We start from the raw sequence: 18,725 nt of genomic DNA on the forward strand, positions 1-18,725 counted from the left end.
CTTTTGTTGTAAGGCAAGTGACAACTAATTTATCATCCCCAATAAACGCCTCATCAAGTACATCACAAATACAAACTGCCAATTCTCTATTTTCTTAATCAAACTTGCCACCATACCTCTATTATCATTAGAATCACCATCATAATGCACATTTTGGAGTACCTCTAAAACTAAGTCTGACAACGCCCCATGCGTATGTCCCGCAAGTGTACGGGTTTGTCGAGTAATAAAATCCCAGGTGAGTGGGTATTGTATCCACAGGGAGTAGGGAATAAAAATACTTAAATTTTTTCTTAACCAAGTGAAAGATGAATAATGATTTTGTTAACAAAATGTAATGTAAACAAGAATAAAAGAAACAGGAAAGAGAAGCACAAGTAAAGGGGAGATAAGGCAATCGATATAAATGGGGTACTCAGATATTGTTCCACCTAGGACGATCATTTCAAGTGTAAAACCCTCTATTATGCTTCCTAACTAATGCATTAATGAGTCGTGGAGATCCTTCAATACATGGTCCCAAATCTAAACCATGCCTGACTCTATAATATCCCGGAGAGAAATCAAACAATCTCAACACCTTGCACTCGTACAAAATCGCAATGAGTTCTAGGGATTCCAAGTGAGAAATCCTCTTCCTAGATATAGACCTAACCCTTTGGTCCACGTCGAAGGTCACTAGTCACAATTAAACGCTAGGTGCTAAAATCACTTCAACGCTTCACTCAGTTGCCTCTACAACTAAGCCTCGGCGGAAAATCTTCCCTTAGCCCATTCACTCTACTATGACCGCAAAGAACTCAAGGAAATAGAGGTCTCTGCTACCTCTCGACTCACCCTCTCAACCCTCTCCAATCTAGATTTGTCTAACTCTCGTGGTGTGTCACTCACTCACAAGGGTTACCAATAAAATCTCTCAACCCTAGAGTCACTCTAAGGGAGTATTCATTCAATCAAGCATTCAAGATTGGAACTCAATTAAAGTTTCAATTAATGAAAACATAATAAAAGGTTTAATGAAACAAATACATCCTAGGGTTCACAAATCCAAGTACCCACTAGGGGGTATAGCTCTTCATGGAGCTAGTTACAATCAATAATGAAATCGAATGTAAAAGCAAGTAATCTATAGAAAACCCCCTCGATAGTCATGACGATGGTCTTGTGGAGAAACCTCGACTCTTCCAAAGGTCCCTTTGTCCGACCTAGTATACACCTCACCGGATCGGTGCACGAAAGCTCTCCCACTAACCTTCTTCCAAATGGAGCATGATGTCGAAGCCATAGAACCTCTCCAAATCCTTTGCCAATACCTCTCAAAACCCTAGCTGCAGCACTCTCCTAAGTTAAGGAAAAGATGGAGAAAAGAATGCTGAAATCGAGGCTGAAATCGGCTTTAAATAGAGCTGGAATCAGGCATCCACACACCCCTGTGGATTCTCCACACGGGCCTATGGAAATTACGCACGGGTGTGGATAATTTCCACACACCCATGTGGATTCTCTGAACTTCACTTTTTTGGCCAGCTGTGAACAGTACCTGCTGCAGTAAATTACTACAGTAGCCTACTATAGTACCGGCCCAAAACACTCCCGAATTCATGCTTTCATCGAGGTAACATAAATAGGAACATGTTTACATCATATATCGCTTTGCTTCTTCAATAAACAGCTTCATTGGTGAAGATCTTGCTATCAATGCACAAGCTGGGATACTCAAATGTGACTGCCCTTGTGCCCCTCCAAACCATCGTGCAATCAACATACATGATGCGCTCTCCGCAAGTTACGGGTAGCAAGCAAGTAGTAAAGTGGTACCCCGTGAGGGGAAGGGTTGTCGAACCATAGAGACTGGAACTCAAGGTACTTAGTTTTCTTCTAATCTCTAATTAAATAATGATTGCGTTGGTTTTAAACAAGAAAAAAAACAAAAACTAAAGAGAATGGAGGGAAGGAACGGGCAGACTAGGGTTGAGTATTTGACAATAAGAGAGCAATGCCCTGGGTGATCCTTACGAGTTATAGTATGCTAAATTGTTTCTAATGCCTACCAGGTACATCCTAAGGTTCAAGTGTGTGCTTAAAAATAATGTTGCATCTATGGTTCTCAAATACACCAAGGTCTGCTAGGGTAACTGTGCATCTCAAACATATCAAGTTTTGCAATCACAATAAGCAATCACAACTATAGTCATCCATACACCATGTTTTACCAAAGCATTTGTGCAAATCAAACCCATCAAGTTATACAACACAAGATTTAATACTAAAACCCAAAGAACTCCATAGATATTAAAAACAATTACTCAAAGCATACAAAACATTGTAGTTCAACACCCTGGGGCACCGTGGATGGTTAGCCCCTCATGGATGAGTACATGACAAGGTCCCCTTGCTTATATCCCGCAAGTGCACGGGTTTGTCGAAGTAATAATCCCGGGTGAGCGGGGTCGAAGCCACAGGGAGTAGGGAGTAAAGACACTTAATTCGATTCTTAGCTATGTGGAGTATCAACAATGATAAGTGTGATAATGATTCAATTCTCAGGAATTAAAAGCAACAAGTAAGAGAGCAAAAAGTAAGGAGGAGGCAAGGCAATCGATAAAGATGAGGTACTCGGATGATGCTTCACCTAGGATAATCGCTTCAAGTGCAAGAACTCTCTATTATGCTTCCTAATCAATGCAATGGTGAGTCATGGAAATCCTTACATACATAGTCCCAAATCTAAGGTCAACTATGCCTAACTCTATACATGTCCCGGAGGAGAAATCGAACAATCTCAACACCTCGCACTCGCATAGAGTTGCAATGAGCTCTAGGGATTCCAAGTGATAAATCACTTCCTAGATTTAGACCTAACCCTTTGGTCCAGGTGGAAGGTCCCTAGCCACAATTAAGCCCTAGATACTAAGATCAACTCAACGCTTCACTCCATTGCATGCGCAACTAGGCCCCAGCGGAGGTTCATCCCTTAGACCATTCACTCTATTATGGCCGCTAAGAACTCGAGGAACGGAGATAGAATCTATCACGTCGGAGAGGAAAGGGGACGCTCCTGTACCTCTCGACTCACCCTCTCAACCCTCTCCAACCTAGCTTTGTCTAACGCTCGTGGTGTGTCACTCACTCACAAGGTTACCAACAAGGACTCTCAACCCTAGTGTCACTCTAGGGGAAATGTTCATACAATCAAGCATTCAAGGTTGGAACTCACAATAAACATCAATTTATTGAAAGCATAATAAAGAAGTTCAAAGAAACGAATACATCCTAGGGTTCACAATCACCCAAGTACCCACTAGGGGTTTAGCTCTCCATGGAGCTAAGTACAATCAAAGAAATTGAATGTAAAAGCAATGAATCCATAAAGAAACCCCCTCGATGGTCGTGTCGATGGTCTTGTGGAAAGTCCTCTACTCGTCGTCCAAGGATTCCTTCGTCCGGTATAGGATACGCCTCGATCGAAGCTCCCCTACCAACCTTCTCCCTAATGGAATCACGATGTCAGAGCCGTAGAACCTCTCCAAAACCTTGGCCAATACTCCTTAAAACCCTAGCCGAAGCCCTCTCGCAAGTTGGGGAAAAGATGGAGAAAAGAATACCAAAATCAGGGCTGAATCGGCTTTAAATAGGGCTGGAATCGGGCAACTCCACGGGCGTGGATGATACACGCGCCCGTGCGGAATTTTCACACGGGCGTGGATAATTTCCACACACCTGTGTGGATTCTCTATTTCTCTGATTTCTCGACCGGATGTGAACAGTGCTGCTACAGTAATTGCTGCAGTACTCTACTGCAGTCTTCGACCTGAATAACTTCCCAATTCCATACTTTCATCGGGGTAACGCAAACGGGCACACATTCCCGTCGTGAATCACTTGCTTTTTCAATGATATATATATGTTGCTGGAGCTCCTGTTCTTATATGCATAAGACAGAATGCTCGAGCGTGACTGCCTTTGTGCCCCTCCAAATGGATGTACTCACTCAAATGCGAGGAGGTTGGCACATACTCTAGCATCTCACACCTGTCCTATGTCTTCGCGTTTGAACCTTAACAAGATCTCCTCCAAAATAGGTGCATTATGATCCACATTGGCCTATTTCCTTCATACTCGGCCTCACAGCCCTACCTGCGTAAAAGTAACATAAAAACACACATATTAATATAAAAACCTGAGAAAAGTAATGCTCAACATAAGGAATGAACGCTTCGCATTCATATCGCACAAGCACTTATCAATACAACAAGGAAGAAACAATTGAAAATCTAGAGAAAGAATACATGATTCTCCCTTTCTAAGCAAGACGATCTTCCTAGGTGCTAACCCCACTTCCCTTGTGCCTCCAACTCACCCTTGATTTCCCTAGATGGTGTGGTGAAGCCTAATCTTCAAGCTCATCCAAGACCTCCCTGTGGCGAAAAGAATCCCCAAACAAAGATGATCTCAAAACCCTAGAAATCTGGAGTTATATGGCAATTTTCGGGCTCAACACGATCCATGCACAGTCGTGCAATGACTGTGTCCTCACTGAGGATTCTGAGTGAATCAGGCCTAGAAAATTCAGGGGATGAGACACGATCATGTCATGCATGTGCTCTTCCTGTGCGTGGTTATACGAGGTGCTTCCAGATCCTGCTTCCCTTATTTAAAAGAAATTATCTTCAGGCTGAGATTTTCAGGGAGACATGCACGGTCATGTAGAGACCGTGTCTAACCTAAGAACACGATCATGATTGAATACTTTCTTGGTCATCTCTAGGCTTGGATATTCATGGGGATAGCGTATGGTCATATGATGCTCATGTCAATCTTGAAACTTAGCAAAATCTTGATTTTTCTGCTCGATTACTCCCCTAATTCACTCAAGTTGCTTCGAGCCACTAGTTTCTGCACATGGAACAAATATACCTAGAATAGCACCATAAATGGATAAAATTGTGGTAAAAGACAAGTAAATGAATAGAAAGAGGGTAAGTGAATATGATATGAAATGCACTCATCAAATACCCCACACTTGAATGTTTGCTTGTTCTCAAGCAATCTCACATCACTCAATAAAAGAGAAGATGAGTGCATTACTTCTAATCTCAGTGGAATGGAAAATCCTTAAGCATAGAGGGAACAACAAGGGTTAGTTCAAACAAGAATGCTCGATAAAAGGCTACACTTTTCTTTAAAGACCTTGTATGTGTCTGTGCAAACCTTAATTAACCTTTATTCTAACACTAATTAACCTTTATTCTAACTAAAAAACTGGGTAGTATCTTCATACACCCTAGGGGTAGCCTTCTCTCCTGGTAGGTCATCAAATGTACACTTGTAATGCCTAAAATTCGACTACTTAAGAGTGGCTTTCACTCCTTTTGGGTGATAGCTCTTTCTACCATCTTTTTACACTCAAAATTTCAAAATTATACTAGTAGGGAATCCCAAAAAGGAATCCGACTTCCAGTTTTTTTTTAATAGTAGAATTAACACAAACACTTGGTCCTAACTGAAAGGTTATCATCCTAAAGCAAGTGGCTCCACAATTAGGACAACGTGATGAAGTCTTAGGTATTTAGAGTAAAAGTGAGTCTACAAGTTGCTCCAAATAAGTCCCTAACACACTCATGTCCACCTAAGTTTAAGAATTTCCAACAAAATAATCATAGATTGCCATTAACAAGGCACTCATCCAAAAAGGCAAAGCATACAAACCCCCTCCCCCAACCCCCAACTCTTGAATGATACATTGTCCTTAATGTATAAATATAAGTCATGCAAAACAAAAATTGAGAACAACAAAGGAAAGAGGGGGTTCACGTGACTTCCCTTACCACGGAGAGTGATGTTGTTTCTCATAATGTGTTTGCCACTCCAAGCAACCACACAATCACTGAAATCAGTGGAAAACACAAGTAAAACTCGAGAAATCCCAAAATATGATAATATAAAATAAAAGCTGAAAAAAAACAAACAACCAAAATAAAAGAAAACAAGACAAAATGTAGCAGGGGACCCCCTTGCTAACTGACTACAAAGGGTACAATAAAAGGAAATACAATAAAAAGAAATAAAGATAAAAAAGGACTGCTGCTATGGTGATCAAAATGGTGCACTCTCGGCCTCAGAATCACTACCCGATGAGGTAGAATCCCCCTGAGACTCTTCCAGATCAGAAGTGTCGACCCCAATATAATGAGTGGGTCGCACAGAGGAGGCGTGCTCAGGGGATAGCCTTACACCCATATGCTCGGTGATCCGATGACAGTCCTCTACAACCACCTCAATGCTGCCGAAGAATAAGTAATATAGTCCGAGTGGCCAGAGAGGGCGCAAGGTAGCGAACGAGATCTCTGGCGTGAAGTAGTAGCATATGGTGGTTGATGTGAGATCCGCAAGCGCACGGGTCGCAAAGTAATACCTCTCGTGCGAGCACGAGAGGGTCGTATTCCCTGGGCCCAAGGAGCTACTATTACTTCCCTTTCGTCTATTTCCTAGCCTAACACTCTGAAAGATAAATAGTAATTATAAAAAGAGAAAGAATTAACTACAATGAAATCCGGGGTACTACTACACACAATACGAACTCAAGGGAGAATCAAACAGTGAAGGGAGTGATTTGGACAACGAATCCCCCTAGGGTTGTCATTAGATCCTGAATTTAGGATGAAATGCGAGATGGTAGTTGGGCCAAGAGAATCCTTAATTAGCTCAACCCGATGGTCACGGCAATTGAACCCTAATCCCATACAAGTATTGGGTCAGAATCGCTTCTGCCCAAATCCTCGTATGATTGCATTACACTCAGGGAAATCTCTAATCAGGGTCGATACTCAAACTAGGTCCAACCCTAATTGCTAGAAGGGTACAAAATACCCGATGGTCACGATGTATCTGTACATGGATCCCTTCCAAGCCAAGTGCGTCTAGTACAAGAGCGATGGTCACGCAACCAAGTACAACCTAGAAGTTGAAATACAGAGTTCTCATGCAAATCAACACATCAAAGTACACAAGGCTTGAACCACAAACTACAAGATTCCATAAAAGAAATACAACATCTAACAAAGCATGAATAAAGATGATCATCCAAATTACAAACAATCAACCCTAGAGTTCATCATATCCAAATCACAAATAAGTTAGAGCCTCATGATAAAGGACCACTCATACAAGTCCAAGGAACAAATAAACAAGAAAAGAAGTAAGAACTACTCCCTCTAGCTTTAGATCCCCTTGGATGGTGAAGGTCTTGAAGATTTGAAGAGATCTCCCCTCAAATGATGCCTTGACGCCTAGGATCTTCTCCCAATCTTCTCCTCCAAAGCTTGGCTCCATCTTGGTGAAGTCTTGCGTAGTAGATCGCCGGCGGGAAGAGTGGGCCGGTGGGAAGAGTGGGCCGGCGGCCTAAGAGGCCCAAGAGAAAACTGCCCCTCCAAAAGCTTCACCCTTGCCCTACAAAATCAGTCTCCTTTTATATCCCGTCAGGTCCATATGGGCTCCATGCGGCCGCATGGAGCCCGTGAAGCTCACTGGCATTTCGGCAAGAAAATGCGTCGGTTCTACAGTACTCAGTTACAGTGATTTGCTACAGTGTTCTTGCTACAGTACAGAGGGTTGTGAAATTCCAGCAAACCTCACGGGCACCCATGCGGGCGCATGGAGCCCGTAAAGCTCACAGCCGAATACCCGCAGCATGGATAGTGACCCCCACTACAGTAACACTACAGTGCTGGAACCCCAAAAATGTCGTTTTTGGTGTCGAATTCATCCAATATGCATTTTTGAGCTTCGTTCGGCTCTTTTAAGATCTGCAACACCGAAATAACCAAATTACACTTGAACGGGCTTCAATTAATTAAAATATACACAAAGTAATACAAGATTAATATGTATAAAATACGTACATTTAGGCGTTTATCAAACATCCCCACACCTAAGCGTTTGCTTGTCCTCAAGCAAACACACATGAAAGAATAGGGGCAAGAAGATAAACGGCTAAATGTACGACCTCAAGCTCAAATAGTGAAGAACCCCACAAGCACAGATGAAATGAAATCAAGAAAATGAGTTGCACAATAACCAACTTAGTAAAGATAGTCATGAGTCCTCTAGAGTGCTTTCCTCGTGAGTGTGTGTATATACTTCTTCCCTCGCTCTTCCTATTCATGCCACATTCAATGATTACCGGTGTGAAAATGTTAAAGACACCCTCAATGGCAAGTCAAAAGTCCTTTGGTCTACAGTCCATACTCTAGCTTCTAAGTGAATGCATGATAGAGTCCAAGAGAATAAGCATTTTTTTTCTTTTTTTCATTTTCATTTTTTTTTTTGAGTCCGCCTAACGTAGACTGTACAAAATATCTTATAATCTTTCAGAAGGATGCACATGCTGATTAGGCACAAGAGCCACCCAACCTACTTGATTACAGTCTACATAGACGCATTCATGCTAAATTAGCAGAGGAATACTGACATAGACTCATTTTTTCATTTTTCAATTTTTTTATTTTTTTATTTTTTTATTTTTTATTTTTTAAGATACCAAGTATATACATGTCTCCTGAGCACTTTCATGCAAAACTTCACTTACGATAAAGCAAAATGAATAAAAGAACCAAAAGCTCTTAAAAGACCATTGAGTGATGAATTTACCACTCTAACACTTTAAATCAAAGCAGTGGGTTAGCTAGGGCAAACAAGGTAGAAGTTCTGTGTCAAAGTTCCGAAGAAAGCCCTAGAGAGAAAACATGACTTCCTTATAGCACAAATAACACTACAACTCATTACTATCATTCATTCAAGCCAGGAGGTTCTTAACAATAAATCATAGCTATCACTAGTGAAGTAAGCATACAAATAACCCATCCCCACACCTAGAATCGTACATTGCCCTCAATGTACACTAATCAGCAGAACATGGTGTAGAATTCGTAATAATTAAATCAAGCATGAAAGGGAAGGGTAAAGAGACTGCCCCATTTTGTTGATGAAGATTGTGCAATACATGCATGAACAAGTGGTAGGTTCAATTCTTGAGGGGTGGTGAGAATGAAGCTCATATCTTGAGTCCTGTAAATGTCAAAAGAAACATAGTTCATCTCACCAATGAATATGTAGGGAGCACACACAAACAAACACTCTAAAAAAACTATGAAAAACAAAAATTCCATGCAAGTTCTTTGTTCAATCAATATCATGATGTCTAAATCTCTCTAGTGCAAGTGTTTCTAGGGGTTATCAAAGATGCTACAAGAGTCAAACAAATTCAATATAAGCAACATTCAAAAAGTTATCTGTATCACGGACTGAAATTTTTGCAAGAATTTCCCCGGACTTTTGAAGCCCAAAAAAATTTACAAACCATGGATAAAAAAATTTAAATAAATCAAGGATCAAACAACCATACAACATTCCTCATGGTTCAAAAGTAAGATAAGCATGCACAATCAAGAAGAAGAGGCAAGGTTGCTCCAAAAACAAAAAAACTAGGGCTTCAAAGCTTGAATCGATGAAGATTGGTGAGATAGATGGTAAAACTTCAATTAATCCACAAGATCTAAGTTGGAAGAGGTAGGAGAGGAGTGAAGAGGAAGAAAAATGAAGAAGAATGGTGAAATATTGAAAGAAAACGGATGAAAAACGAGTGAGAACAAGGGAGAGAAAGGTGGCTAGGAAATAGACGAAAGGGAAGTAATAGTAGCTCCTTGGGTCCAGGGAATACGACACTCTCGTGCTCGCACGAGAGGTATTACTTTGCGACCCGTGCGCTTGCGGATCTCACATTAAGTTTTTGGCGCCGTTGCCGGGGAGAGTGGAGCGGCGGCCTAAGAGGCCCAAGAGAAAACTGCCCCTCCAAAAGCTTCCCCCTTGCCCAACAAAATCAGTCTCCTTTTATATCCCGTCAGGTCCATACGGGCTCCATGCGGCCGTATGGAGCCCGTGAAGCTCACTGGCGTTTCGGCAAGAAAATGCGTCAGTTCTACAGTACTCAGTTACAGTGTTCTTGCTACAATGTTTCTGCTACAGTACAGAGGGTTGTGAAATTCCAGCAAACCTCACGGGCACCCATGCGGGCGCATGGAGCCCGTAAAGCTCACAGCCGAATACCCGCAGCATGGATAGTGACCCCCACTATAGTAACACTACAGTGCTGGAACACCAAAAATGCCGTTTTTGGTGTCGAATTCATCCAATTTGCATTTTTGAGCTTCGTTCGGCTCTTTTAAGATCTGCAACACCGAAATAACCAAATTACACTTGAACGGGCTTCAATTCATTAAAATATACACAAAGTAATACAAGATTAATACGTGTAAAATACATACATTTAGGCGTTTATCAGTGGTGGGGTAGAGGCATCATCATCTACAGGGGAAAAATCAAAAGCAGCAGTCGAAGCAGTGGGCTGCCGGACCCGGTACTCAACCCCCCTAGAGGTCTGAACCCATTATAGTATCTCCATCGACCTCAGGGTCTCCAGGGTCATCGCTGCAAATCCCCTTACAATCCTCATATGATCGGTCCCCTAAAGTAGGCCCATGTGCCTAATGAGACAAGTGATGTAAGTGCCTACAAAAAGGGCTCCAATGCGAGGGCTGGTCCCCTGATGGGCAATCGAAGCAGCTACCTCATAGCCTAGATGGAGATGGAACCCATCCACTATGCTCAGTAAGAAAACAAAATCTCAGCGACTGACCACCCCGATACCATTGTCGTATCCTGTGAGTGTACGACTAAGCATGTAATGAATGTACCAGAGTGCCATAGAACAGAGTGTAGTGGCCTGGTCCGACGAGGATGACAAGTCAGAGTAGTGCTTAATCATTGTCAGGCCTCCTCCATGGACTCCCCAGCCGGCCGGGAGATCAGTAATGCCTCATATGCAGGAGTTTTGGTGAACTTTGCATCATACAGACCTAGCCAAATTGATAACTCTGTAAGGCTCATATGGTATAGCGTCCCAAAGACCTGGAACTAAATGTAATCGGTGCGATGGATTGTGACGGTGCCTCAGGACAACTTGAAAGTGGCCAACACCTCGAGCGCCAATTGCTTGTAGGTATTGTCTGTGATTTGAAATAACTGTCTCCAAGCCCCAACACTCAGCATCCTTTGAACCTCCTCCTCTAGTCCTATCTCATGGAGAACATCCTAATCGATTTCCCTAGACTTGCCAAAGCTATGACTGGATAGGCGTGCATAGCACTCCTGGTGCGCCGGAGTTTGGAAGGTAGGTATGGGGTGTGTGCCAAGAGTGGATACCTCAACTCTGGGCCTCTTGGAAGGCCTAGCTACGGTATTCTTCCTAGGTATTATCTGCAAGAAAACCAAGTGCAATTAGTACATAAGACTAAGAAAACAGGGAGGACACGATCGTACACTCCCCCTTTCACCTTCATAAATGAAGGGAGATAATCATGAAGAACTCGAGACATGATCATGTCCCAGGGCTATCATCTTCCCCAAGAGGTTTCACAAAGTTCTTACACAAAAATTTAACAAACCATCGGATGACTATCACTAAGATCAATCATGGAGAACCAAAAAATCATTAAATCAAGAAGAGAATGATCCAAAACTTCCAAATGGAACTAAAGATAGGGTCAGTGTCTTATCGGAGTTAAGGAGAATGGTGAGGGAGCCACGGGGTGGGTTCGGCCAAGATCCAGTGATAAAACCACAAAAATCTCGTAAATAAATAAAGGAGGAGAGATGGGAGGCCGGAAGTCGGGATGAATGGTGTGGAATGAAAGGTCGCGACTGGCGCCAGTTGAAATTTGAAACATAGGGTTTGGGGCCGAAGGGTCATGACTGAACACACCTATGGCACGATCGTGCTAGGGTAACCAGGAGGGGCACGATCGTTCCGAGACTGTGTCTCTCCCCCTGAAAATCTTAGGAGAATTCCCCAAAGACACCAAATAAAGCAAACCACAGTAAAAATAACTTAAACACAAAGAAGAAAAACTAAAACAAAAGGACATAAACAAGAGGAAACAAAACAACTTTGGTTGCCTCCCAAGAAGAGCTTGTTTTACATCACTAGCTTCACATACTTGTTCATTCCTTACAAAGGTTCGTGGAATCGAGACCTCTCATTACCATATGAAACACAACTACAAGAATATGGTAACAATGTATTAATTAAACTGGTCTCACTAAAAGTCCAAGGAATTGAGTGATTGGAGGCTTTAGGGAGGGATGGTGAGATGGGTGGCTTTTCCTTCTTGGGGGTCACCTTTTTCCACCATTTAGTTGCTTAGGAGGTTTTCTTCTTTGACAGTTCGGGAGGCACAGGTGAATCAACCATCGTGAAATCTTGACATTGTGATTCCTTCACTATCTCCTTCATGACTTCGTCCTCAAGAGAGTCATACTCCAATAGCTCTGATGGCTCATCCTTCATAAAAGTGTCCTACAAAAATTGAGAAACTAAACCGTTAATAAGATCCACACAATAACAAATATCATAAAAAATCCATTGTGTGCCTCATATAGTCTCGAAGCTTGAAGATGATTTCTTTCTCGCCTACTTAAAGTGCCATCCAACCATCCTTGACATCAATGAGAGCTTTTGAAGTTGCCAGGAATGGTCTCCCCAGAATCAGTGGCATCTCTACCTTATCATCAACATCCAGAATGACAAAATTGACTGAGAATATAAATTTGTCCACTTTCACTAGAACGTCTTCAATTATTCCTCGTGGTTATCTGATGGACCTGTCTGCTAGTTGCAAAATCATAGTAGTGTGTTTCGGCTTCCCAAGCCCAAGCTTTTGAAATATCTTATAAGGCATGAGGTTGATGCTAGCTCCAAGGTCAGCAAGGGCTTTCTCATCCACTAGCCATCCAATGGTACAGGGAATGATGAACCCTCCGGGCTCTTTCTCTTTCTTGGAGAGTTTGTTAGTGATCAAGGCCTAACATTCTTCACTAAGTGTCACCGAAGATACTTCTTCTAAATTCCTATTGTTCATGAGTAGTTCCTTCAAGAACTTAGCATATCTTGGCATTTGAGTAAGAGCCTCAATGAATGGGATATTAATGTGCAAGGTCTTGAACATATCCAACAATTTCTTGTACTACTCTGCTTGTTGATCTTTCTTCAGTTTTATAGCATAAGGTAGCTTGGGTTGTTATTCCGGTAACTCAGTTTGCTTCTTACTCCCTTCTTTTGCCGTCTTTCCCGCATCTTCACTTAAGTTAGTAACAACCAGAGGTGCAACAATTTCTACCTCAGGTTCTTTCATAATAGGACTAGAAAGTTCCTTTCCACTCCTCAAAATGACACCCTTCAGAGATTCTTTAGGGTTGACTTTGGTGTTACTTGGGAGGGAGCCTGGGAGCCTTTCTTCAATCAACATAGACATCTTGGCCATTTGGTACTCAAGGTTCCTCACAGCAGCATTCATATTCCTCATCATCTCCTTATGACCCAAGAGATGGGTCTCAGTGCTCTTAATGAATCAAATTAACAACCTGATAAGTTCATTGGATGGCTCTGCAGAGGAAGAAGATGGTGGTTGTTATGCTTGGAGAGGAGGTTTATACTGTTGTTGTGTTCCTTTCTTTTGTGATAGTTAACTCCATGAGAAGTTTGGCTGATTCCTCCATCCTAGGTTATAGGTGTTGCTATACGGATTGTTTAGAAATGGATAATTCTGCCCCACAAAATCCACCTGCTCGAACTATCCAATACCCACTTTAGTAGAACAACCAGGGTCATCTGTAAGCCCCCAACAATCACTAGGAGGTCCAGACACGAGAGTCAATTGCATGGCATCTAATCTCTTGGTAATCGCGTTAACTTGTGTAGCTAAAGTGGTGACGGCATCCACATGATAAATCATGGCTGCTCTTAGCGATTTGTTCCTCTCGGAACTCCACCGATACCTATTGTTTTGCCATCTCCTCAATCAAAGTATAGGCTGCACTTGGCTATTTGTTACATAGTGTTCCCCCAGAGGCAGCATCAAGCATCTTCTTAGTTACATTGTTTAGCCCATTGTAGAAAATTTAGATCTACATCCACTCTTTAATTCTGTGTTATGGGCATTTCCTCAACATCTCCTTGTACCTATCCCAAGTGTCGTACAAGGTTTCAGATTCCATTTGTAGGAAGGATGAAATATCACTCCTTAATTTAGTGATCTTGGCGGGAGGAAAATATTTTGTAACAAAAATTTCAGAGACTTGCTTCCAAGTTTTAAGTGATCCCTGTGGCAAGGAACTTAGCCACTATTTGGCCCTTCCTCGTAATGAAAATAGGAAGAGGAACAGTATCCTTAGACACATTGCTCGCCTTAAAAGTGTCACAAATCTCCAAAAAAATTCTCAGGTGTTCATACAGGTCTTCATCCTGAAACCCATTAAACTAGCACATCTGTTGTACCATCTGGATAAGATTTGGCTTCAGCTCAAAATTGTTCACTGCGACAGAAGGACGAACAATACTGGACCCTACTCCCTCCAAGTTCAGTCAAATAAAATCTAAAATACTCTATTGTTGCTAGTACCAGACCATTTCTTCTTCTTGACCAACTTCCACACTTATCTCCACTGACCTTGTTTTACTCAAAATAATTTGCTTGATTCTTCTTCGGAAATTTCTCTCAACTTCTAGATCAGGGTTAGCCAACGGAGACAAAGTGTTTCCATGAGTCATACAAGTTTGCCTATCCACCAAAGATAGATCAGTGTAAGCTCAAGAGAATAAAATGAATGAAATAAAAACAAAACAAACAAGAATGGTTAAGAAGAAAGGAGATGACAAATATTCACAAGGAAAGAATGATATGAACAAACTAGATCACAAAATTCCAAAATTTCCTAAAAGTTGACAGTCCCCGGCAACAGCGCCAAAAACTTAATGGGCTCTCTGTAAGTGTACGTATCGCAAGCAAGTAGTCAAGTGGTACCCCATAAGTAAAACTCAAGTACTCAGTTTTCTTCTGATCTCTAGTTAAATAAAGATTGGTTTGGTTTTAAACAAGAACAAAAACAAAAACTAAAGAGAATGGAAGGAAGGAATGGGCAGTGATAAGTGCTTATGTATTACTAATACGAAATATTCTTTTCTTATAATGAGCATTACTTTTATTAGATTTTATCACTTATACATGTGTATTCGTGTTCTTTTGTGCATGTAGGGTTGAGGAGACAAGTGTGGAAGAAAGAAGCCAAAGTAGATCGTGAATGCACTTTGTTGATGAAATCATGGAGTGAACAAACATGAAGACACAAGTTGTGCTCAAAGACATATGAGTGTGTGCCAACCTCCATTGTGCTCAAGTGAACATGCAAATTGGAGGGGCAAAAAGGCAGTCACACTCATGTGTTTTGACTTATGCAATGCTAGCAAGATTGTTGTTAAATATGATTTTATTGAAGATACAACGTGATCTACTACATGGATGTGTACACGTTCATATTCATTACCTAGAGCATCGAGCACTATTTGGGAAGAGATGGTCAAAGCTTTTCTTGCCCGATATTTCATTCCTAGAAAATCTGCAAAGCTTAGGAATGAAATATCCTCCTTTGTGCAAATGGAATTGGAATTTCTTTTTGAGACATGGGATAGGTTCAAGGAACTCCTGTGGAAATGTCCTCAACATGGGTTTCTCGAGTGGATGATCATTCAGACTTTCTATAATGGTTTGAACCCAAGCAAAAAGCAATTACTTGATGCTGCAGCAAGAGGTACCTTAGGAAGCAATACCCCCAACGAGGCCTGACATCTCATTGAAGAAATGGCTATGAATAGTTATCAGTGGAACACAAGGGACAGAAAGAAGGTAGCCGAACTTCATGAGATTGATGTAGGTACCTCATTGGCGGCCCAGGTTGAGTCATTGAGCAAGAAGTTAGACACTCTAACTTCTCCTAGAGTGGCGGCTATGATAAGTTGCACTGGGTGTAGGGGAGGACATGCTCCATCCGATTGCCCAATTTCTATTGGTGGTACATCCTTGGTGGAACAAGTGGATTTTGTAGGGAATGCAATGAGAAGCCAAGGGAATTCATATAGCAACACCTACAATCTAGGTTAGAGAAGCCACCCAAACCTATCTTGGAGTAATCAAGGGCAACAGAAGATGATGGCACCATCGGGTTTCCAACAACAACAGCAAGCCCCGAACATGAAAAATAGAATATCAAGGTTGGAGAACCAGATGACTGATCTAGAGAAGGCTTTGACCAACTTCATTGCATCATCAGATACAAGATTTCAATTGGTTGAAGCCTCACTTCGCAACCACAACACTTCATTACATAACTTGGAAAATCAAGTAGGACAAATTACGAAGTCACTCTCGGAAAGACCTCAAGGGAGTTTGCCTAGCAACATGGAGACAAACCCAAGAGAACATGTGAAGGTGATCACTTTGATAAGTGGTCATGAAGTTGAGGGTAGGCTCCCGAGTGAGAAGACCAATGTTGAAGCACACGAGGTTGTGGAGAATGAGGAGAGATCCAACAAAGGAAAGGAGGTGGCATCCCCACTCTATAAGCCAAGAATCCATTATCCTTCAAGATTGAAGAACAATGGAAATTATAAGCAATACAAGAAGTTCTGGGTCTATTCAAGCAGTTGCACATCAACATCCCATTTGTAGAGGCATTGTCTCAAATGCCTTGTTATACAAAGTTTCTCAAGGACCTCTTGACCAACAAGAGGAAGTTGGAAGAGAGTGCATCTGTGATTCTAGATGCTTCATGTTCGGCGGTGTTGCAAAAGATTATGCTGAACAAGAAGAAAGACCCCGGAAGCTTCATCATTCCATGCAACATTGGCAATTTGGGTGAGGAGAAGGCATTGGCAGACTTAGGGGCTAGTATCAAGGTCGTGCCTTACACATTCTTCCAAAAGCTAGGCTTGGGAGAGCCTAGGCCCACTCGGATGGCACTTCAATCGCAGGACCAAATGGTTAGACATTCGAGGGCATCATCGAAGACGTACTTATGAAGGTTGACAAGTATATATTTCCTGTGGGCTTTGTAGTGTTGGATGTTGATGAGGATGCTGATGTTCCTTTGATACTTGGGAGGTTGCTTTTGCACACTTCCAAGCTCTTATTTACATGGAGAGTTGGTGATGACAAGTTAACATATCGCCTCGCCAAAGCCATGAGACATTCTCTTGACTTTGATGATACTGTTTACTTCCTTAACACTACTGATGAGCTAATCGATGAATATGTGCAGGAAATGATGTGTTCGGACCCGTACTAGGGGTTGCTAGACCAAGAAGTGGAGAATGAAGAAGTTTTGATGCTTGGCCTAGAGGACAAGGTGCAACCTGCCCCGAGGATCATGAAGAAGATGATCCAGAAGATGAAGCAAGCAAGGAGACATCACAAGAAATGCCTCAAGGCTAATGGAGATGTGCAAGAACGAAGTAAGGGTGACACACCCTCATGTTGTAACATGCTCGACAACTCTCCCTCTACCGTGAAAAGATTATGCTCATCATGCTTCCAGGTTATGAGTAAAAGGGAAAACTTCATCTATGAGCCCCCATGAGGTAAAAAGAGGTATGTCAAGCTTAATGACGTTAAACAAGCGCTTCTTGGGAGGCAACCCAAGTCTTTACTGTTTTCTAGGTTTTAGTTTAGTGCTTGCATGAATAAGAGCTTGAGTGTTAGTGTCTTAATCTTTTACATACTTTTGTTATGCTTTTCTCATGGATCATTGGTGTTTTCATGTGCTTAATTGTGTTTGGTGAAGTTTCTTGGTCGTTTGAGCGTGTTTTGCATGATTCTCTGGTCAGTTGTTCATAGTATAAGTAGGCTTGGTATGTGCATAAGTGTGCAAAAATGTTCTGCAGAGTCTGTAAATTTTTCTAAGTCATTCAAAGACGACACACGGCCATGTGGAATTTCCACACAGGCATGTGTTTTCGTTCAGTGCTCATCCCGACAGGACACAGGGGCGTGTGAGTGCCCCTGTGAATGACCTTGTGACGGTCACACACCTATGGGTAATTTCCACACGGGTGTGTGTTTCTCTGCAGAGTTCAGAGCTCTATCCTTACAAGACATATGGGTGTGTGAATGCCCTATGAGTCCCCCCTTGAAGATTCACATGCCCGTGTGGAATTTCCATAGGGGCGTGTGAAATACCCTTGTGGGTTGGGCACATGAACGTGGGAAATTTTCACACGCCCGTGTGGATGCATTCAGAGGCAAAGTGTGTCATCCTGAGAGCACACAGGGGCGTGTGTCTACCCTTGTGAAGCTCCCCTATGGAGTCACACTGGCGTGGGTAATTTCCACACGCCCGTGTGAATGTACAGAACGCTAAGAGGCATGGCTTTTCTTTAAAACCTATTCGCGTTTCTTCGTCTCTTCACTCCCAAACACTCAAAGAACACATCCTTTCACACTCCTGACTTCTCACCATCGATTTAGAGGGATTTTATTCGAGTTTTCCGTCCGTTTTCGAGCTTTTCATCTTCATCTTGTAGGTAAACCCTGATTCCTCTTTTCTTTGCCAATCTTAATTTATTTGTTCTAAATCTGGTGAATGCTGCTCATTTACATGTTAAATGGTTGGTGCATGCTTTAGAATGGGTTTAGCAACAAATTTATGATGTATTTTGTGGATTTTTGCATAGTTGTAAAGTGGTTTTCACACCCCGTGGATCCACACTGGCATGTGGAAACTCCACACGGTCGTGTGGATTTCTACAATATTTAATCTTGAGTTCATTTGATTGATATTCT

General features: G+C 42.0%; 1 non-coding gene across 1 annotated transcript; it reads right to left on the bottom strand.

Moving 5' to 3' along the window:
* Positions 1–15,512: 15,512 nt before the first annotated feature.
* Positions 15,513–15,619, bottom strand: LOC120278359. Its single transcript, XR_005541691.1, has one exon. It is a non-coding gene; the product is annotated as a small nucleolar RNA R71 (small nucleolar RNA).
* Between the last annotated feature and the right edge of the window lie 3,106 nt (positions 15,620–18,725).

The sequence above is a fragment of the Dioscorea cayenensis genome, chromosome 15 (assembly GCF_009730915.1).
Source record: "Dioscorea cayenensis subsp. rotundata cultivar TDr96_F1 chromosome 15, TDr96_F1_v2_PseudoChromosome.rev07_lg8_w22 25.fasta, whole genome shotgun sequence".
In the NCBI taxonomy this organism is placed as follows: Eukaryota; Viridiplantae; Streptophyta; class Magnoliopsida; order Dioscoreales; family Dioscoreaceae; genus Dioscorea; species Dioscorea cayenensis.